Source organism: Triturus cristatus, chromosome 8 (genome assembly GCF_964204655.1).
Source record: "Triturus cristatus chromosome 8, aTriCri1.1, whole genome shotgun sequence".
NCBI classification, from domain to species: Eukaryota; Metazoa; Chordata; class Amphibia; order Caudata; family Salamandridae; genus Triturus; species Triturus cristatus.
The window spans coordinates 1326662378-1326682186 of record NC_140591.1 but is presented as its reverse complement, the minus strand read 5'-3'; the positions used below and the strand labels follow the sequence as shown (position 1 = coordinate 1326682186).

Genomic DNA, 19809 nt, shown 5'->3' with positions numbered 1-19809 from the left:
CAAAAGAAAGTCTTTGTAGTGCACAAGACCCTGCCTTTTCCTGCCCTGGCTTCAGACACACTACAGGGGGATGGATACTGCTTTCTGAGAGGACAGGCACAGCCCTATTCAGGTGTCAGTGTCAACTCCTCCCACCACTCTAGCTCAGGAAGGCCCATCAGCTTGGTTATGTGCCATCGGGATATGCAGGACACATGTCAGCTCCCTTGGAGTGACTGCACAAACAGCCCAACTGTCATCCTGACCCAGATGTGTATTCAGAGACAGGCACAGAATGGTTAAAGTCAGAAAATGCCAACTGTATAAAAGTGGCATTTTCAGACCAGCAATTTAAAAAACAACTTCACTGATATATGTGTTTTTAAATTGTGAGTCCAGAAACACCAAACTCCAATTTTCTATCAGCTCCCAATTTGCAGATACACTGGTAAGATGTTACAAGGCAGCTCCAATGCTATGGGAGAGATAGGCCTCTGTAGTGAAAAACAATATCAGTATTTCACTACCAGTACATGTAAAACACAATAGTCCTACCTTTTAAATACACTGCACCATGCCCATGGGGCTCCCTTAGGCCTACCTTCGGGGTGCATTACATGCAATAAATGGGAAGGTTTGGGCCTGGCAAGTGGGCGTACTTGCCAGGTCGAAATGGCAGTTTAAAGCTGTACACACAGACACTGCAGTGGCAGGTCTGAAGCATGTTTACAAGGCTACTCATGTGGGTGGCACAATCAGTGCTGCAGGCCCACTAGTAGCATTCCATTTACATGTACTGGGCACTCATGGTGACAATAAATGGAAAGGTGCACCATGAAAACATTGCAATCCAATCTGTATTTTCCAATTATGATTTTATTCCTTTTTATATACCCGTATAAAAACATCCACTCAAACTTTTCATGGTGCACCTTTCCATTTGTTATCATTTCAAGTCTGCTGGACAGTGGTACTGAACAACGTCAGTTACCGGATGAGCAGTGCACAGGACTATATATTTGGATTTTTGATTGAGGTGCGGTCTTTCTGGTCCACCATTGTTTGTCACTGGGCACACATGGTGCACTACACTAGGGACTTATGAGTAAATCAAATATGCCAATCATGGAGAAACCAATCACCATTACATTTTAGGGAGAGAGAATATGCATTTTGGCACTGCTTAGCAGTAGTAAGGTGCCCAGAGTCCTAAAACCAACAAAAAGCAGTTAAAAAAAACAGGAGGAAGAAGGCAAAACGTTTAGGGATAAGCCGGCAAAAAGGGCCAGGTGTAACAACCTGGAACATGATCTCAGAACTATCCTGGTCTTTTGAAGTCCTACACCTCTGGCCTAGACACAACAACAACCTCCATTCACCTCCAACTTCAATGCCTGGATCACTGGCTGTGCAGATACTCTGGCTTCTCTCAAAAGCAATAAAACCAGAAGAATCAGTCCACAAGCAAGCTGGTAAACGGAAGAGCTCATGCTCACAAAACGTCACTGCAAGCAACTTGAATGGAGATAGAGACAAGGTCGTAACGTCACAGCCAAGACCATCTACAAATCCACCCTCAGTCACTACCATCAGCCAATTAGAGCCACCAAACGCTCTGTGCTCACCGACTGTATCAAAAGCAGCACCAAAAGCGCCAAGGAAATCTTTGCCATTGTGAAAGACTTTACCTCTTCGACAGCAACCTCCACTATTGTAGCCCTCCCTCAGGACCTCTGCAGCCAGTTGTCACTATTCTTCATCAACAATATCACCAGCTTCTCCAAAAACGTCCATCCCCATACAGACTCACATCCCCCGCAGCCCTACTGTCCATCTCTGCCAACACCCAAATGACTGCCCTTACCACCTGGCCCATCATCACCACTCAAGAAACTGCAATGAACATGCAATCCATACACTCCAGAGCACCCTCAGACCACTGCTCTCGCTCTCAGCGCAACCCTCACCCTGATTTTGAACTAATCAAGCATCACAGCCAACTACCCAGCCGCTTGGCAACATGCCACAGTACTCCCCTCATCAAGAAACCCTCAGCAGACCCAAAGAAGCTACCCAACTACTGGCTAATCTCCCTGCTACCCTACTTAGCATAATTCATGGAAAAGATGATAAACAAATGCCTAGCCACCCACCTCACTGACAACCTCCTCCACAGCACTACTCAATCATGAATCATGCTCCATTACAAGCAGATGCCACCCTCATGGCCTCCACAGACAACAACTGGATGATCATGGACAGAGGTGATACCACAGCCCTTATCCTACTGGATCTTCCCGCAGGCTTCAGCACCGTCTCCCACACCATCCTTATACAACGACTGCACAAAGCTAGCATCCACGGTCCCACACTTCACTAGATTTGCTCCATCCGGACAGGTTGCACTCAGCCAGTCTGCTTGGTCCACTTCAGCTTGGAGGCCATCAGTGTCATCTACAGAATTACACACCTCACAGATCCCCTCTCAGCCCCACCGTGTGTAACGCCTACATGACCACACTTGCCAGCATCATTCACTCCCACAGAATAAACATTGTATCCTATGCAGACGACACTTAGCTCATACTCTCCTTCTCCGACAAGACGTCAACTTCTGGACCAATTTCTCTGCCTGCATGATCGAAGTCACCAGATGGATGAAAACCAGCTGCCTCAAGCCCAATACATGTAAGCCGGAACTACTAATTTTCAGCAAAGACACCTCGCTCTGGGACTCTACCAAGAGGCCTACCGAACTTGGATTCACACCCGTCCTGGTAACCTACACAAAAAACCTTGGAATAATAATCAACAACAAGTTCACAATGACCGGACAAGTGAATGCAGTCTCCATCTTCTGCTTCCACACATATAAGATGCTCAATACAATCTTCAAATGGCTCCCCACCAACACTCGCAGGACTGTCACCCAAGCCCTCATCACCAGCAACCTTACTACAGTAATGCACTCAATGCTAGAATCAATGATCTACTAACCAGAATACTACAGACCATTCAAAACTCTGTGGCCAGGCTCACCCTGAACTTCCTACCCAACACTCACATAACTGTACACGTCAAAGAGCTCCAATGTCTCCCAATCCACAAATGAGCACGATTCAAACTACTCATGCAAGCCTGGAATGACCTACCTCCACACATCAGAGCCTCCTCCTCAGCTCTTGAATTCTACAAGAAACTGAAGACCTAGTTCTTCACCTCACCTTGACCCTGACTCGGCCTATGCAGCTCCTGCTTCAGCGGCAGAATACCCTCCTGGGTGAGTTGTACATAACATAACATAAAACAACATAACATAACATAACATCAGCATAAACTGCAGCTCAGTGGTTGGCTCTATTAGTGCATGTTGTAGAACATCCAACAAACACTATATATCCCTGTGATCAGAAGGGGCTAATGGATGTAATGGTATATTACTTTTATAAATCGCCCTTTGAGGGAAAATGTTATAGATGAATGTTGTTGTAAACAGTTTAGTTTTCCTAATATAGGTTTCCAGGTTCAACCCTGAGTTTCACACATATTTCCACCACCAACTGCAAGTAGATGAAAATACAGAATAGGACAAATAGACTACCTTTTTAGAAAAATGCAAAAACTGGTAAAAATGCATTTTTGCAACGCTGCCTCGTCCTGAAAGTTAAAAAGAGGGTAGTCTACACATAGAAAACCATTTGTTGCAACCATTTTTGGGGCAACAATGTGCTTCTCTGCACAGCATTCTATATATTTTGGCAATTTTTTCAGTTTCCTCCAGGAGAATCCAAAAACCCAGCTACCTTTAGAACTCCAGACGTGAGTAAAAAAGGTTGCAAATTTGGTCAGAATATATTTTGTTGAAAAATGTTATGAAGGCTCATGAAAGCTCGCAACTACTGTTGTTGGTGTTCTTGCTACTGCAATGTTGTCTGTTTGCAGCTGTTGTGGCTAACCCTGTGGCTTATTTGGCTGCTTGCTGCTGCTATGGTCTATGTTGTGGTTTAGCTTTACTGCTGCTGTTGTTGTCGGGGCAGATGTGGGTAATACTGCTATAGCTGCTGAGTTTGAAGCTGTGATAATTTTAGTTGTCTCTTCCGTGGTGGCAGCTTGTTTCATAGCCCTTACATTGTGGAATCTGTGGCTATCCATGTGGCAACTGCTGTGGGCCCTGCTCTGGTCTTTGCAATGGTGGTGGTATGGTCACTGCTCTGACCCAGCTGTGGAACAGCTGTAGCTACTGCTATCGCCCCTGTCACAATGCATGGCTGATGTTGTCAGTGCTGTGTGCATGCTGTACTGGCAGCTGTTGTTTCTGCTGTGGTAACTGTTGTGGTGGCAGATATTTTCACTAATGTTGTCCCTACTATGATGTCAACAGTATTTTTTTGCTGCGACTGAAGCTGTGGGTGCTGCATCTATTTCTGCCATGGAGGCAGCTGTGGCTGCTTTTGTGATCCCTGTTGTGGTTGCAGTTGTGCTTAAAGCTTTTTTCACTGCTTTTGGGGTCCTTACTATGCTTGCAACTATTGTTGCAACTTCTGTTGCTACTGTGTTGATGACTGTGTTTGGTCTTGTGGCTCCAGTTAGTGCTTTTGTTGCTACTGCGGTCCCTGCTGTGCCCGCTGTAATTGTAATAGTAATTCGCATTTGTAGAGCGCATTATCACTGTCAGGTCTCTAAGCGCTGTCAGAGAGAGCCTGTCCCTGGCACGTGGGGAGATGTTTGTAGATTAGGGTAAGCCCCAGGCTTCTGCGAAAAGGACTGTTTTTAACTTCTTCCTAAAGGGAAGAAGGGCTTTTCCTTGTGCAAGTTCTCCGGCAGCTTGTTCCAAAGTGGAGGAATAGAGGCTGAGAAGGCTCTTCCTCCTTTGGAGGTTAGGCTGAAGCGGGGGCAGGCCAGCACGCCGGCCTCTGAGGACCGTAGCGCCCTGCTAGGAATATATTGGGATAAACAATCTTTGATGTAAGTAGGAGCTTGGCCATAGATGGCTTTATGCGCAATGCGAAGGCCCTTGAACTTAGTTCTCTGCCCGACCGGGAGCCAGTGCAACTGACGTAGGAGAGGGGTGGCATGGGCCCTCCTGGGCAATCGAAAGATTAGTCTGGCAGCATCATTCATGATAACCTGTAGTCTGGCTAGCAAATTTTCCGGGAGACCGATGTATAGGGAGTTTCCGTAGTCTAGTCGTGACACTATCATGGCTGATACAACCATTCTGAGTGTGGCGAATGTGAGAAGGGTGGCAAGCTTCCATAGCTGTCTCATCAGGCCGACACATGTTCCCACTACTGCAGACACCTGCTGGGTCATAGAGAGTTTGGCATCAACTTTGATGGCCAAGCTCTTTATGGTCAAGGCCGGTTCCGGATCAGTGCCCAACTCCTGTGGCCAAAAGAGGTCACTCCAGGGATTGGAATCTGTGGTGATGGCCAATACTTCGGTCTTGTCCGGAATGATTTTGAGGGAGTTTGCTGTCATCCAGTTGACAGTGAATTTTAAAATGTTTTGCATTCTTGTGTGGGCGGCCAGGGAGTTGTCTATCTGGATGATGATTTGAGTGTCGTCGGCGTAGTTGTAGATCTGACACTCCATAAGGTTCAAAGCGGCAATCAGGGGCTGGGTGTAGGCGTTGAAGAGGAGGGGTGACAGCACCGAGCCCTGCGGTACCCCGCACAAGAGTTTGCCTGGGTCAGACACATAGTCCGCTAGCTGTACTCTCTGGGATCGGTCGCTGAGGAAAGATGTGAGCCACATGAGGGCCATGCCCTGGATGCCTAGTTCCGAAATCCGCGACGGAAGTTGTAGTACAAGTTATAATCACAACAGTTGTTGCTGCCATGGTGGCAGCAATGGCTGATGCTGTTCTTCTTGCTGAGATTGTAGATGTGGTCCCTGTGGTTGGAGGAGCTTTGTTGATTGCTGTGAGTACAAACTGTGGTTGATGCTATTGTCCCTGATACGGTAGCAGTTGCCTTTCCTGCTACTGTCCCTGTCAAGTGGACAGCTGTTGTCACTTCTGTGCTCCCTCCTATTACTGCTACTGTGTCACTGTTCTGGCCCCCGTCATGGTGGCATCTGTGATGCTTGGTGTGCTTGAAGTGGTTGCTGTTGCTGTTGTGATGAAATGGTCTGAGCCCAAGTTTCTTTCAGATTATTTCTTTTTTGATCACATGAGCTCTGGTAGAATGCTAAAGCTGTCTCTAGGCTGACCCAAAAATAGTGCCTTCACCCAAGGTAACCCTATACAATCACTGGTAAGTAACTGGGCTGGTCTTATAAATAGGGTGATCAACATTCCTAAGTCTATCTCTGTATATACTCTTTTCTTAGTTTATGACTGAGCCCTGAACGATAGCTAAAGCTGTATCTAAGCTACATCTCAATATATAATGAGATATTACTTATACATCCTGAAAACAAATATCAGAGATTTCTGTAAAACAAATGAAAGAATAGAACCAATTGAATGCCTCCTCAGTGATCAGCCAACTACAATTCACCTTTAAGTGTTTTTTATCCGAAAAAATTACATGGACAACTTTGAGCAGCATAGGTCACAAGGATTTCCTGTTCCAATGCCTAACACGTAGGATCCTTACAAAACACAATTTACACACACAAAGTAATTAACAAAATGATGAATGCTTTAGTAACAACGTTGTTGTACTAGAGAGTATCCTCAGCTCTCAATACTATAGACGTGTTTAAAGTGAAATCTTATATAGAATCATTTCCTGGCTAAATGGAGTAATGCTTTTTTGAGAACACATAATCTTCACAGAACATTTTGTATGTTATGCTGTCTTTTATTATGCTGTTATGTGATAACCCTCCGGTGTGATTCTCTTACTTACCATGTTTAACTTCAAAACTGAACAACTCAGTCTATTCTTGGATGACTATATTAAAATACAGCAATGTGCAGATGACAAGCAACTCTTCCTAAAGATGTCATCCATAATGGATGTCCTAACATTACACACTGTAATTATTTCAGTGCTGTGAGAACTGTGCAATACAAAGACTAAGAATTATAAAAATATAAATTATTCTGTTAACATTTTAAAAGGAGGGTTCTTGGGGTCCCTGTAGCTTTATATTACCTATTATGGTTATATAAATTATCCAGTGAGGGTATGACCCCCATCCCTCAAAAAAAGTGTTTACAAGTTACTGGAAGTATGAGGAAAATTACATTACAGTATTTAGAGTCAATCTCAGATGCACATTAAGTATGATACATATTAGGAATTAGATAGTCATAACATCATTTTACATGTACGTGCTTCATGGAGATACAAGGACACTGGACTTCAGTTAACAGTGATTAGGTGTTTTTAGCTTTTATTTTCCTCATGGTCAGAACAACAGCCGACATATGTTTCGCCCTGTAGTGGCAACATTAGAGAGATTCGTAGTCATTGACTCAATGATGAAGTAGTGAGGACTTGCACTAGTCTCTCCCCTGAGGCGGAAGCCGGGGGCTCTTAGATTGCGGTTAAGAAATCGATTTTACTGTTCTTAATATATTGTGTATACCTTGTTGTTTTTAAACATTGTGAATAATTTGATGTTTTTAAACGTTTTAAAATCTTTCTAACCTTCTATTGCTGCCATTCACCGCCTTGCCTTCACTCCTCGCGCGTTGTTGCTCTCTCGCGCCGGGAAAGAAGGGGCCGGCCATCTTGGGTGAGGGAGGGGTAGCGCTGCAGCTGCTCGCCGCCTCCCGCCCTCCCAGAGTACTTAATTCGGCTGTATTTCGCACAGCGCTGACTTGCACTAGTCTCTCCCCTGAGGCGGAAGCCGGGGGCTCTTAGATTGCGGTTAAGAAATCGATTTTACTGTTCTTAATATATTGTGTATACCTTGTTGTTTTTAAACATTGTGAATAATTTGATGCTTTTAAACGTTTTAAAATCTTTCTAACCTTCTATTGCTGCCATTCACCGCCTTGCCTTCACTCCTCGCGCGTTGTTGCTCCCTCGCGCCGGGAAGGAAGGGGCCGGCCATCTTGGGTGAGGGAGGGGTAGCGCTGCAGCTGCTCGCCGCCTCCCGCCCTCCCAGAGTACTTAATTCGGCTGCATTTCGCACAGCGCTGACTTGCACTAGTCTCTCCCCTGAGGCGGAAGCCGGGGGCTCTTAGATTGCGGTAAAGAAATCGATTTTACTGTTCTTAATATATTGTGTATACCTTGTTGTTTTTAAACATTGTGAATAATTTGATGTTTTTAAACGTTTTAAAATCTTTCTAACCTTCTATTGCTGCCATTCACCGCCTTGCCTTCACTCCTCGCGCGTTGTTGCTCCCTCGCGCCGGGAAGGAAGGGGCCGGCCATCTTGGGTGAGGGAGGGGTAGCGCTGCAGCTGCTCGCCGCCTCCCGCCCTCCCAGAGTACTTAATTCAGCTGCATTTCGCACAGCGCTGACTTGCACTAGTCTCTCCCCTGAGGCGGAAGCCGGGGGCTCTTAGATTGCGGTAAAGAAATCGATTTTACTGTTCTTAATATATTGTGTATACCTTGTTGTTTTTAAACATTGTGAATAATTTGATGTTTTTAAACGTTTTAAAATCTTTCTAACCTTCTATTGCTGCCATTCACCGCCTTGCCTTCACTCCTCGCGCGTTGTTGCTCCCTCGCGCTGGGAAGGAAGGGGCCGGCCATCTTGGGTGAGGGAGGGGTAGCGCTGCAGCTGCTCGCCGCCTCACGCCCTCCTCTTACGGATAAATGGGACACATTACTCGACCGCGCAGCGGGCGCGCGCAGCGGGTGCGCCGGCGGCTCGCCGAAGGCGCGCCAAAGGCAAGCCCGTCTGTGCCCGTCCGCGCCAAGTCCGGGCCCAGGGCCACGACCCCTGTTACATCTCCCTCACGTTTGAAACAATCATACGATCGCTATACTCTCATGAGGCTTCAACCTTCCCCCTCTTCAAGCTGCTTCATACATGTCCCCTCACTGCTAAATAACGACGCCTATCATACCTGCTTACATTGTAACACCATGATCAGGATTTACAACACCAAGGTATTGATCTATCAGGGAAAGGATACTAATGAAGCGACCATTTTCATGGCACTCATTAACGCACGCTCTCTAGTCAAACACAGCCAAGAAATTGCCGACCTCATTCTCGACAATAACCTGGATGTGCTGTACATCACGGAAACCTGGACAGATGATGCCTCAGGCCCCGACCTTGTGGTGGCAGTTCCGTCCGGTTATAAAGTCCACCGACAGGACAGGGTCGGCAAAAAGGGTGGGGGCGTAGTGATAATAATTAGAGAGAGGCTAGAAATCCGAACAGCACCCATCCCTGATACCGCTTGTGAAGCTATGTATTTTAACATAAAGCTCACAGCCTTGTATAACTATAAGGGTGTGCTTCTATATCGGCCCCCGGGGAACAAAGCTGACTTCCTCGCCAACCTTAGTGTATTAACAGAAGTCATGGCTACAGATGAATCTATCACTATAATGGGTGATATGAATTTCCATCTGGAACAATTGACTGACAGGGACACCGATGCTCTTATCTCAGACCTTGAAATCATGGGTCTCAGACAACTAGTCACAGCCCCTACTCATAAAGCAGGACATACGCTGGATGGCATTTTTTCCAACGCAAAGGGCTTACATATATCACATATCTTGCCCATGCCTTGGACGGATCATTATGCCATCTTCAGCAGTCTAAAATTGAAGGAAGTAATGAAGAACAAGGCTGTAGCTTTAACAATTCTTCCCTTTAAAGTCTGGAAGAATTTAGACCAGGATAAATTCGCTAAACTACTGGATGATACTCGCCCTATTTTATCGGATGATCCTACCACCGCCACCAACCAACTACATGATTGGTTCAGTACGGCATTGAATCATCTTGTACCTACTAGGCGCTATTCCAAGAATAGGAGCACCCCGACAGCCCCTTGGTTCACGGACAAACTACGAGCCCTAAAACAAATATGTAGGAACAAAGAAAGGCAATGGCGCAGAAGTTATGATGCCAAATCCAAGACAATATACAAAGAATCATTGGCCATCTATAAATCTATGATTGCTGCTACCAAAAAAATATACTTCTCGCAGCAAATTGAAACCTCAAAAAATTCTAGCACCATAACAAAAACCCTGTCTGGTAATGCACCAGATTTACTTCCACCTCCGTCCCAACCACTTTGTGACGCGTTGTCAGAATTTTTTTACTTTAAGGTTAACAATATCTATCAAGCCTTCTCCTCTACAAATACCGGCAGTAAAGTTCCTCCGGTTGACATCAGCCCCAGTAGTTCCATGTCCAGCTTTAGGAATCTTTCTACTGATCAGATAACTACCATCATGAAAACCATCAAATCAGGTTCGGCCTTGGACCCTTGTCCTCCCGCAATGTTCTCCTTGGCGATGGATACTACCATCCCTGTCATCACACAGGTCTGTAACACCATACTGACTTCCGGGATGTACCCCGTTTGTCTTAAAAACACACTGATTAAACCTTTATTGAAAAAACCCGGTCTTGATACAGAAGAACTCAAGAACTACAGGCCCATTGCTAGTCTTCCTTTCCTAGCTAAGGTGGTAGAAAAGGCAATGAATCAGCAGCTCTCCGAATATCTAGAGACCAATCTACTCCTGGATGACACACAGTACGGCTTCCGTAAATATCACGGCACGGAAACCGCCCTCCTCAAGGCAGCCGATGATATAAGAACCATCCGCGATCAGGGCATGACAGCACTGCTCGTGCTGCTGGATCTCTCGGCAGCCTTTGACACGGTCGATCATAAGATTTTGGTCGACCGTGTCGGAAAGAAGGGTATTGATCAGTTGGCAAAAGAGCTGCTTTCGTCCTTCCTAGCCGACAGAACTCAGGTGGTCACCCTGGGTCCATATCAGTCAACCAAGTTGTCACTCCCTTGCGGGGTTCCCCAAGGCTCCTCCCTTAGTCCGACGCCATTTAATATCTATGTGTCGGACCTTGCAAGTATAATCAAATCAGCCGGGATGAGCCTAACCTCCTACGCCGATGACACTCAATTGGTATTGGCCATTAAAGGTAAGGGGACGGAAGTGGCAGAACACTTTCAAAATACCATGAGTTTGATTGGAGAGTGGATGGCAGGTAACTGCCTAAAACTTAATTCCGATAAAACGGAGGTGGTCATCTTCGGATCCCTCTCACCGACCTGGTCCACTCTCTGGTGGCCCCCTGAGTTCGGCACTCTACCTAACCCAACTACCAAGGTCAGGAATTTGGGAATTATCTTCGATGATCACCTCAACTTTATGGCACATGCTAATAAAGTGGCAGCTACTGCCCACTACAAACTGAAGATGATTAAAAAAATCATGCCATTTCTTCCAGATGATGCTGCCAAAACTCTGGTTACCTCTCTGGTCCTCCCTTCTTTGGACTATTGTAACTCACTTTTTCTCAATGGTCAATCCAGAGTCACAAAAAAACTCCAAACCATACAGAACGCGGCAGCACGCCTTCTGACAAGAACACCCAAGTTTGCGCATACCTCGGATACCATCAGGACACTCCACTGGCTAACTATTAAGAACAGGATCACCTTTAAATCCCTTTGTATTATCTACAAAATCCTACACGATCAAGGTCCACACTTTTTGAAAGACCAACTTAAACCCTACAGACCTACTAGACAACTCAGATCCATGACCCTTGATAGGCTGGTGATGCCACGTTCTAAAACTGTCTCATGGGGTGATCGCCGCTTTACAGTAGCGGCACCCAAGATTTGGAACACGCTGCCTCAGCAAATTAGATTCAGCACATCTTTAACTCAGTTCCGTAAGAGCCTGAAAACATGGCTGTTTAACCAGTAAACCCCCCTTGATCCTTCTTGCTGAGGAGAGTTAGTTGCTTAGTCCAGCGCCGAGACGCCCATGGGTATTTGTTAGCGCTCTATAAATGTCAAAAATAAAATAAATAAATAAATAAATAAATATATATGTCCTATACCCAAAACCAAATTAATGGGCACCTATGAGTCACTGCACACTGGAGATAAACTGTGTTCAAATGAACATAAGTCGATTAAAAAGGAAAGAACCAAGATGCTGTCATTAGGTGAGTCACTGCACACTGTGATAAACTGTGTATTTTAAAAAGAACATGAGTCAATTGAATAAGAGAAAATCCAAAGTTGTGTCATTTTATGAAGAGATAGGCATGTGGGAAGACTAGAATACTTGTGAAACATTTAGTGGATAGAGAATATATAGCAATAGAATGAGGTTTACCTAGATGGTAAATGTCATAGTCAATGCCTAGTTCATTCACTAGTAAGTTCAAGTTTGAAGTGTTAAACTGAAGAGAGCTGTAGAAAGAACGTAGTGTAGATCAGTAACTGTGGCAGTGGGTGATCTACTTTAAGCACTCCGTGCTTGGTAAACAAACGTAAGTTACCTCCTTGCTGCTGAGGTAGGTCTTAGGTATCTGTGACTGTAGAAAAATGCATGTACACATAAGTGTTTTTACAAAAAACTAAACGGTAAGAGCCAGTTTGAGTTCTCCACTGCAGGTGGTGGTCACATAAATAATAGGCTAAAACATACCTGGACTCGGTCCTGGTGTTGCCAAGAGGTACATGTCCTAGGGGTCATGATAGTTCAAGGTGCCTTTCCAGTCCAAGTGTTGCCGAGAGGTGTGTGCCTTTAGTGGCTGAAGTAGTAGAGAGTGTAGCCTCATTTTAATGTGGTATGGGTAAAAAGGTCCACAGGAGAAGGTTTCTTCTGGGTTTAAGATTCCAGATCCAACCTGGAAGTTATCAAGTTTGAAAAAACAAGGCATTCTGGGAATGCGAGTGAGGTTGTGCACTTTGCGCGGCCATATTAGAGTGTGTTTCTAATAAGCTATCTTCAATGGGAAGAGCCGCAATGAGTCCTCATATCATATACATTGAGACACAGGGGCCAGATGTACGACAGAAAATTGCATGGGCAAACTGGTTTGCGACCCATTTGCGCTTGCAATTTTCCTCTGGGCCATGTACTAACACAATATTGCGAGTCACAAATAATTTGCGACTCGCAAAGTAGTGTTTTGCTACTCGCTATGAGGAAGGGGCGTTCCTTTCCTAATAGCGACTCACAAGCCATGTACAAATGTTTTGCAACCTCAATTTCGGTCGCAAAACACTCACAATTTACCGCCCTCTTCAAGAGGGTTGTAATGTAGTCGCAAATGGGAAGGGGCCCCCCTTTGCAAATGCAGGAGAAAATATTTTTGGGGGGCAGGCAGTAGTCCCAGGGACCACTACCTGCCCTTAAAAAATGAGATGAAAAAGTTTCTTTTTGAAAAAGAAAATGCATTCCATTTTCCTTTAAGGTCACAAATTGTGAGCGCCTCATTATTATTCATGAGGCTGGCATTTTGTGACCCCATTGGGAATCGCAATCAGTGTCTCTGACACTGTGCACATTGTAAATTGCGACTTGCAATCGAGCGAAAATTGCGAGTCGCAATTTACACTGATCATACATCTGGCCCAGGATCATATACATAGATTTAAACAATGTACACAGCATATATGATCAGTACATAAATGGTTCTATTGAGGAAAGTCCCCTTACATTTCAAACAGTGGTGTAATCAGGCAATCCATATGAAATTATTTTCAATTTGCATATACAAATTATATCTCAATGGATACATTATTTAATGATATTGAGTGCATATTTATATACTCGTGTTGAATGGAAGCCTATTAGTGGTGGTCCAGCTATAATCGGTATAATGTATAATATTGGTGTCATTTTAAATGCGTGATTCAGTTTACATATCCTATTTTTATCCCCAGTTTCTATTTCCAGAACAAATCCAAGTAGGTGTGTGGTATATATATAAGATTTGTACAGTCGCAGTTATAGGGAAAAGGAGAGAGGTTTTGGAATTGTAAGATAGATTTATTTCTGCCAAAACTGTAATTCTGCATCTTTGTTCAGGCCATCATGTACAGTACTTAGTCATAATATGTACATACGGTCTGTTTTGTGCATTTTTAGTTCATGGTTACCTCCTTGTGGATGTTTAGCAGTTTGTTTCAAACCAAAGAATTTAAATTTCCGATCATGTTCATGGTATTTGGTGTATTGTTTAGTCAATGGGAGACTTGGATCACTTTTAGGTATGTTTCTATAATGCTCTTAGATCCTACTTTCCAATGGGCTTGTGGTGCTTCCCAAATATATTTAGGAGCAAGGGCACAAAATGATATAGATCATGTATGTACTGTTACAGTTTATCCATTGATTGATTGGTATTCTTATTTTTTCACTAGTTTTAAATTGTTTCAGTTTATTAAGACCCCATTTACATACTAAACAACCATGGCAAACTTAGAACCCTGTTGGCTTTGTCCAAGGAAATTTTGTCTGATTACTTTCATCCTCATATTTGGACAGAGTATTTGTTTCAGTTTAGAAGCCCTTCTGGAGTTCATCTGTGGTTAAGTGGAGATAATATTGTTAATCTGTTAATGGATTGATTGCTGGTTAAGAGATGCCAGTGTTTTCTCAAAATCTTCTGACTATGTTGATGTCCAGTGTGAATTTGTATGATAAATCTTGGATTTTCAGTCTCTTGATTCTTTCTAGGGTATTTGTTATCCGTGAGTAAGGTGCTAGGTGGTGTTAGTGTAATATCTTCTACCATACGTTTATGATGTTGGGGTTTGTATCGCCTTCATTGTAGTCTGTTGATAACCTCCTTTGATCTTTTTCTGAAGTTGTCATCCTATGAGCAGTTCTTCATGTGCTCTAGATTTCTCAGTTCGTAATGTTTCGTATGGTAGTTGGGGGATGGCAACTGTCCGCCTGAAGGATTGAGTTTGTAGCTGTGGCTTTTTGGAATAAAGTGGTTTGTAGTTTATTGTCTGAAATGTACATCTTGAGGCCTAGGAAGTTAATTTTTGCAGCAGAGAATTCTGAAGTTGGTGTGATAGTCCAGAAATTATTTTTGATGAGCTGCAAGAATCTCTTCAATTTAGATTGATCTCCTTGCCATATGCACAGGATGTCACAATAATTTATTGTGTATATAAAAAAATACTCTACACCAGTCAGAGCAATAATAAACACGATCTGTAATCATCCCTTAATTTCATATGTTTCTTTATTCTCCCATGCTACTAACTTTATTATTTATTTGCAGAACAATGTTTATTAAAGTACTGTGTTGAAATGTAGACACAAAATTGTATTTGATGTGCTTCAACTGTTGACATATTCTTCTTCCAGGTACTGGAGACTTGCACCAGATGGTGACGCTGAACCACCTACAAGTAGAGGGTGGAAACAATCATTGTTGAGAATCCTAATCCTACTCCAGACAACAATGTCAGCGGCCAGCACAGCATGACAAGAAGTGGAAGAGGAGGAGATGAGGGAGGACCAAAACGAGGAGGAGGACATTATGCTTCCACACAGAACATCTTCAAGCAGTTCACTTCAAGACCAGGCAGCATTGGTCTTCTTAAATCATTTCTGAAGATTGCCTTCAGAACAAGCATCCGTGACTGCTTAGCTAATTACTGGGGCCATTAGCTAAGCAGTCACAGATGCTTTTTTCACCTATGCATCTCATTACAAGGAAGTACATGGTCTGCCTCCATACATTCTCAGTGAAGCAGAGAAGGTGGCCATGATGTGGCAGGAGGTGACAGACTATGTCAATTAACTTGTGGTAGAGGCATTCACCATGGGGGACCTTAAGAAAAAGTGACAGGCTGGGAGAAGATGCTCTTCTTGGAGGCAGACCTAGATCCTGTCTCCTTCTCATTTCTCAAGGAGCAGGTCTTCACTATCATGCACCCTGACTTGCTATATGGTGTATCATTCCAGGGAGCTTCCAACGTAAGTCCTGTAAGAACTCAACCTCTCTCACAACTAGTTCTTGTATCACCATTCATGCCACTTTGTCCTATCCCTGCCCTTGACAAAAAAGTAGACATCAAACACAGGTCCCTTATACACAGCCCTCTTTGCAGAGAGTAAACTGTTAAAATTGTTCTCAGCACACTCTACCTTTCTGACATACAGTTCCCCTATATAATGCTTTGTTAGCAACAATCGGAGCTGGAGTATTTCTGACTGTGGCAGAGAAATAACTTTGTGCACTCAGCTGCTGAATACCTGTCACAAGCACAGTCATAAGCTTTCCTGTGAGATGGCTTCCGTATCTGCACTGACCCTCCGGAAAGATCCAATGACCTAGCAGTGGAGTGCAGACATAAATATGACTTGTGCAGGTATGGTCTGAGAGTGTGCTGCAGGTAAACTGAGCTCCTACTCCTGGTCTGCAACCCTGTCCAGGTTCACATCAAGTGAGAAGCAATATATAGTAATGACTGTTGATTGAAGATGTTGGTCCTCTGCCTGTAAATTTTCTCTTTGATTCTTAAAAAAGTGTTCCTTAAAATTAGGGGCAAGGTAAAAAAGATATTCAATGACTTCGTGAAGTAAATGGGTATTTTTTTCTCTTTTTGTCTGTGTCTTCCTGTCATATGGGGGCATGCTGTGTATTAATGGCTCATGTTGTGAGTGTCAGCTGTTGCAGAGTGTGGTCGAGTGCTGACTGTTTACTCACTTGACCCTTCCAGTAGCAGTTGCGTTGCATATGTTAGAAGGATGGAGTTTACCTTTTTGTACTTATTTATTAATATAAGTTTAAAAATTATTTTTAACTTTTTTCTTAGCAGGGGAGTGCTGATAATGTTTACATTATGAAATAATGCTATTATGACACCCAATGTATGGATATTTGTGATGCCCTGTTCTTTTTTTATTGTTTACAGGGTACCTACTTAATGAAGTTATTGATGGAAATGTGATGATTTTAGATTATTTATAAAAGATGTTTTTATGCTGTTTTAAGACCAATGGTCTAAATGAACGTTGGTTTTGGACTTGAAAAAAATACTATGTTAGAAGCCATGTTGGGAAATGTATTTTATATAACTTTATCTTAAAATGAATTTTATTTTTATTTTTAAAATTGCCTTTAATGGGTAAAAATACAATTTAATGAAACTTTTTATAGACATTCAAAACTATTTTTCAATTTATTTTCTTTTTTGTGTGGTGTTATTGCCTCTAAAGATTCTATGAGAATGTGTTGCAGTGCCCGCTATTAGCCATTTGTGGTGCTTAACTTCGTCCACGGCTTGAGTGGAGTAGATATGATACTATTTTGTAAGAGGCTAATGTAGTAGATGTAGGTGTAACTTTTGTGAATAGCAATTTTCTTACTCTTTTGTAGGTGTGCTTTAATATTTGCAGGCGCCTCTCTAAACCTCTTCTTTAATGTCCCTTAAGCCCACCCACTTAGTAGTAGATAATCCCCATTTTCCAACCAGTCCCCCTTATCCCTCCAAGATTTAATATAAAAATGTATATTTCCAAGTATGTAGACCTGACACTTGTGGTGAAAAACTCTGAACATAAGAGACAGGACAGGCATAGGAGGAGAGCTCAGGCCGGAGACTTGTGAATAGCATTTATGAGTATGTAAAGTAGCACCACCGGAATACTGGTTACTGTGCTAAAAAATGCTTTGTGAATAGGCCCCAAAGACTGCAAAAGGATTTGAAAGTAGAACATTTTACAGATTTATTCCACTACCATGTGGTGATCGGACCCATGAGTGTCACCTCAGGGCAGCTAAGAGTGGCAGCTGCTGCATCAGGATTGACCATGCTCCCACTGGCTGTGCCCTTGATACGTCTTACGATGATGGAAGAGGCGGCAAAATACCAAAGTAAATAGAGCTTCCTGACCTTCGTCTCAGGCCTCATAGGAATGGTCCATTCATTCCTGAGTGCAGGAGAGCAATGTTTGACAAGGACCAGTTCGCTTGATCCTTAGGAAGCTCAAAAGTGTCTGGCTAGTGTCAGTCTATATGTGGCTTCTTACTATTGTAATTATATGTTTCTTGTAGGTATTAAAGAGGAACACAAGAATTGTGGTTTCTTTGCGAAAGTCCCAGATCGTTTGAGCATTGTGAGAGCTGGTTATTGTCCTTGCATGTAATGTAACACACATGGGAAAATAGATGAGAGTATGACCAAGCGCTACAGAGCATATGGAATGTGCATGGTTGTCTGAGATTAGGAGGTCAAAGGGCACAAGGGACAGTGAAAGCATTTGGTGGATGGAGCAGTGTACAGTTCCTTTGCCATTGCCTCATAACAGTCCTGTCTCATATATGGGAGAGGTAGGCAGTGAGGTTGCCGGTGTATCTATGTGAACAGTTATGATCCTCTGGGTGGACCCAGCTGGGAATTCAACTTCAGGGGACATGTTTTAGGTGAGTGGGAAATAGGCTAAGATTGCAAAGAGAGGATCCTTTTAACGGGGTGCAGGCTACCAGTTTTCCCCATGAGTGGGTTCCTGGCTATCTTGTTGACACAGACAATTGGAGGTGATGTTGCGGAAATCGCATTTTAATTGTAGGGGTACATTATAATCACATGTGTAAAGCACATCCACATATAATCCTTTGTTGTGTTAACATGAAGAGCTAGGATTGTGAACATTATTAATCCAAACGTGATGTGCTTAGGCCATTTGAATGTAACATGGAGAAATTAACTAGAATGTAAAGGTAACGAGTAGATAACATTAACGTACAGAATTTGTGTTATGAAACTGACAATTATTCATGTATTAGAAGTGTTTATTAATTGTTTCGTTTAACATGTAGGTAACATTAATAACTGACTGTGTCTTATATTTCTATGCAATTTCATAAAGCCGATAAGGTATTTTCTTGTGTTAGCTGAATTTTGTAGGCCTGAAATGCATTATCCCTGGAAGCTCTCCCTTTAGAATTAATAAGGGAATTTCATGAGTGCCGTGGAATTTGCTCTTTCTCACGTTTTGTGTTGCAGGTGAAAGAAGCGTTCTTGTTAGCTAGAATAATGTATTTGTTTTACTAGTCAGGCAAGGACAGAAGAAGTTACAGCGGCATAGTTGCGCCGATAAAGGAACTACATTTTGTTTCGTACAGGAGAAGGTCTGGGAACCAAAGATAACCTCCCGTCAGAAGAAGAACACCGTTGTCCTGTGGAAAACTACCTTTTGGATGATATCCAGAGCAGATAGCGTGACATGCAAAGGATCTTGGGAGAATTATCTACAATAATGTAATATTGGAAGTAGGGAGAGAGCCCACTTCTTCTTCTGCCTTCGGAGAAAGAGCATCTGAGACCAAGCTCTGTCTCGATAGCTTATTCTATCTTGCCCACTAATGGTGGAGAGACTTCTTAGGAAGACTCCACACGCTGACACCTTCTACCGTTTTTCTTGAAGATGCTAAGTAGGGATGTCACTTTATTGTTAGATGAGGGATAGATTTAATGCTTTATATTCATCAAGGAAAAAAATTGGACTCATGCTTTTTGAACTTCCATATTCTGCTTCTGCAATTAATTTTCTTTCTTATGCTTCAATGCCTCCAATGTATATGCTGATTTGGCTTTCTGCTGATTCTGATGTATTTTTATGCTCTTGTGCTGAGGTGTTTTTATATTCAGTTATTTCTGGCTTTGTAATAAAAAACTAACCATACGTAGTTGTCTGTGGTTACTTTGTGTCCAATGAAAGATTTGCTTAATCGATTGGTTGCTCTTAATTAGTTTTTTCCACTCCACGCTTTCATGCTGCTAAAAAGAACCATCCGATTGTAAGTCTAGAATAGTTGCAGAATTTATGGGCCCAGCCCTTTCAGAGGAAAACTGACAAGGCCCAGGGCAATGGAGGGATTTAGTATGTGAATAGTGTGCTGAGTGTGGAGGCAACAGATGGGT

The 19809-nt window shown here is 43.1% G+C and overlaps 1 long non-coding RNA gene across 1 annotated transcript in view; it reads left to right on the top strand.

Annotated features, from left to right (window-relative positions):
- LOC146805746 (uncharacterized) overlaps positions 1-19572 on the top strand; it is a 61479-nt gene extending 41907 nt beyond the window's left edge. Inside the window, exon 2 of the long non-coding RNA XR_014967501.1 lies at positions 15242-19572. This is a non-coding gene — a long non-coding RNA (uncharacterized LOC146805746). The remainder of the gene's footprint in view (positions 1-15241) is intronic.
- The last annotated feature ends 237 nt before the right edge of the window (positions 19573-19809 follow it).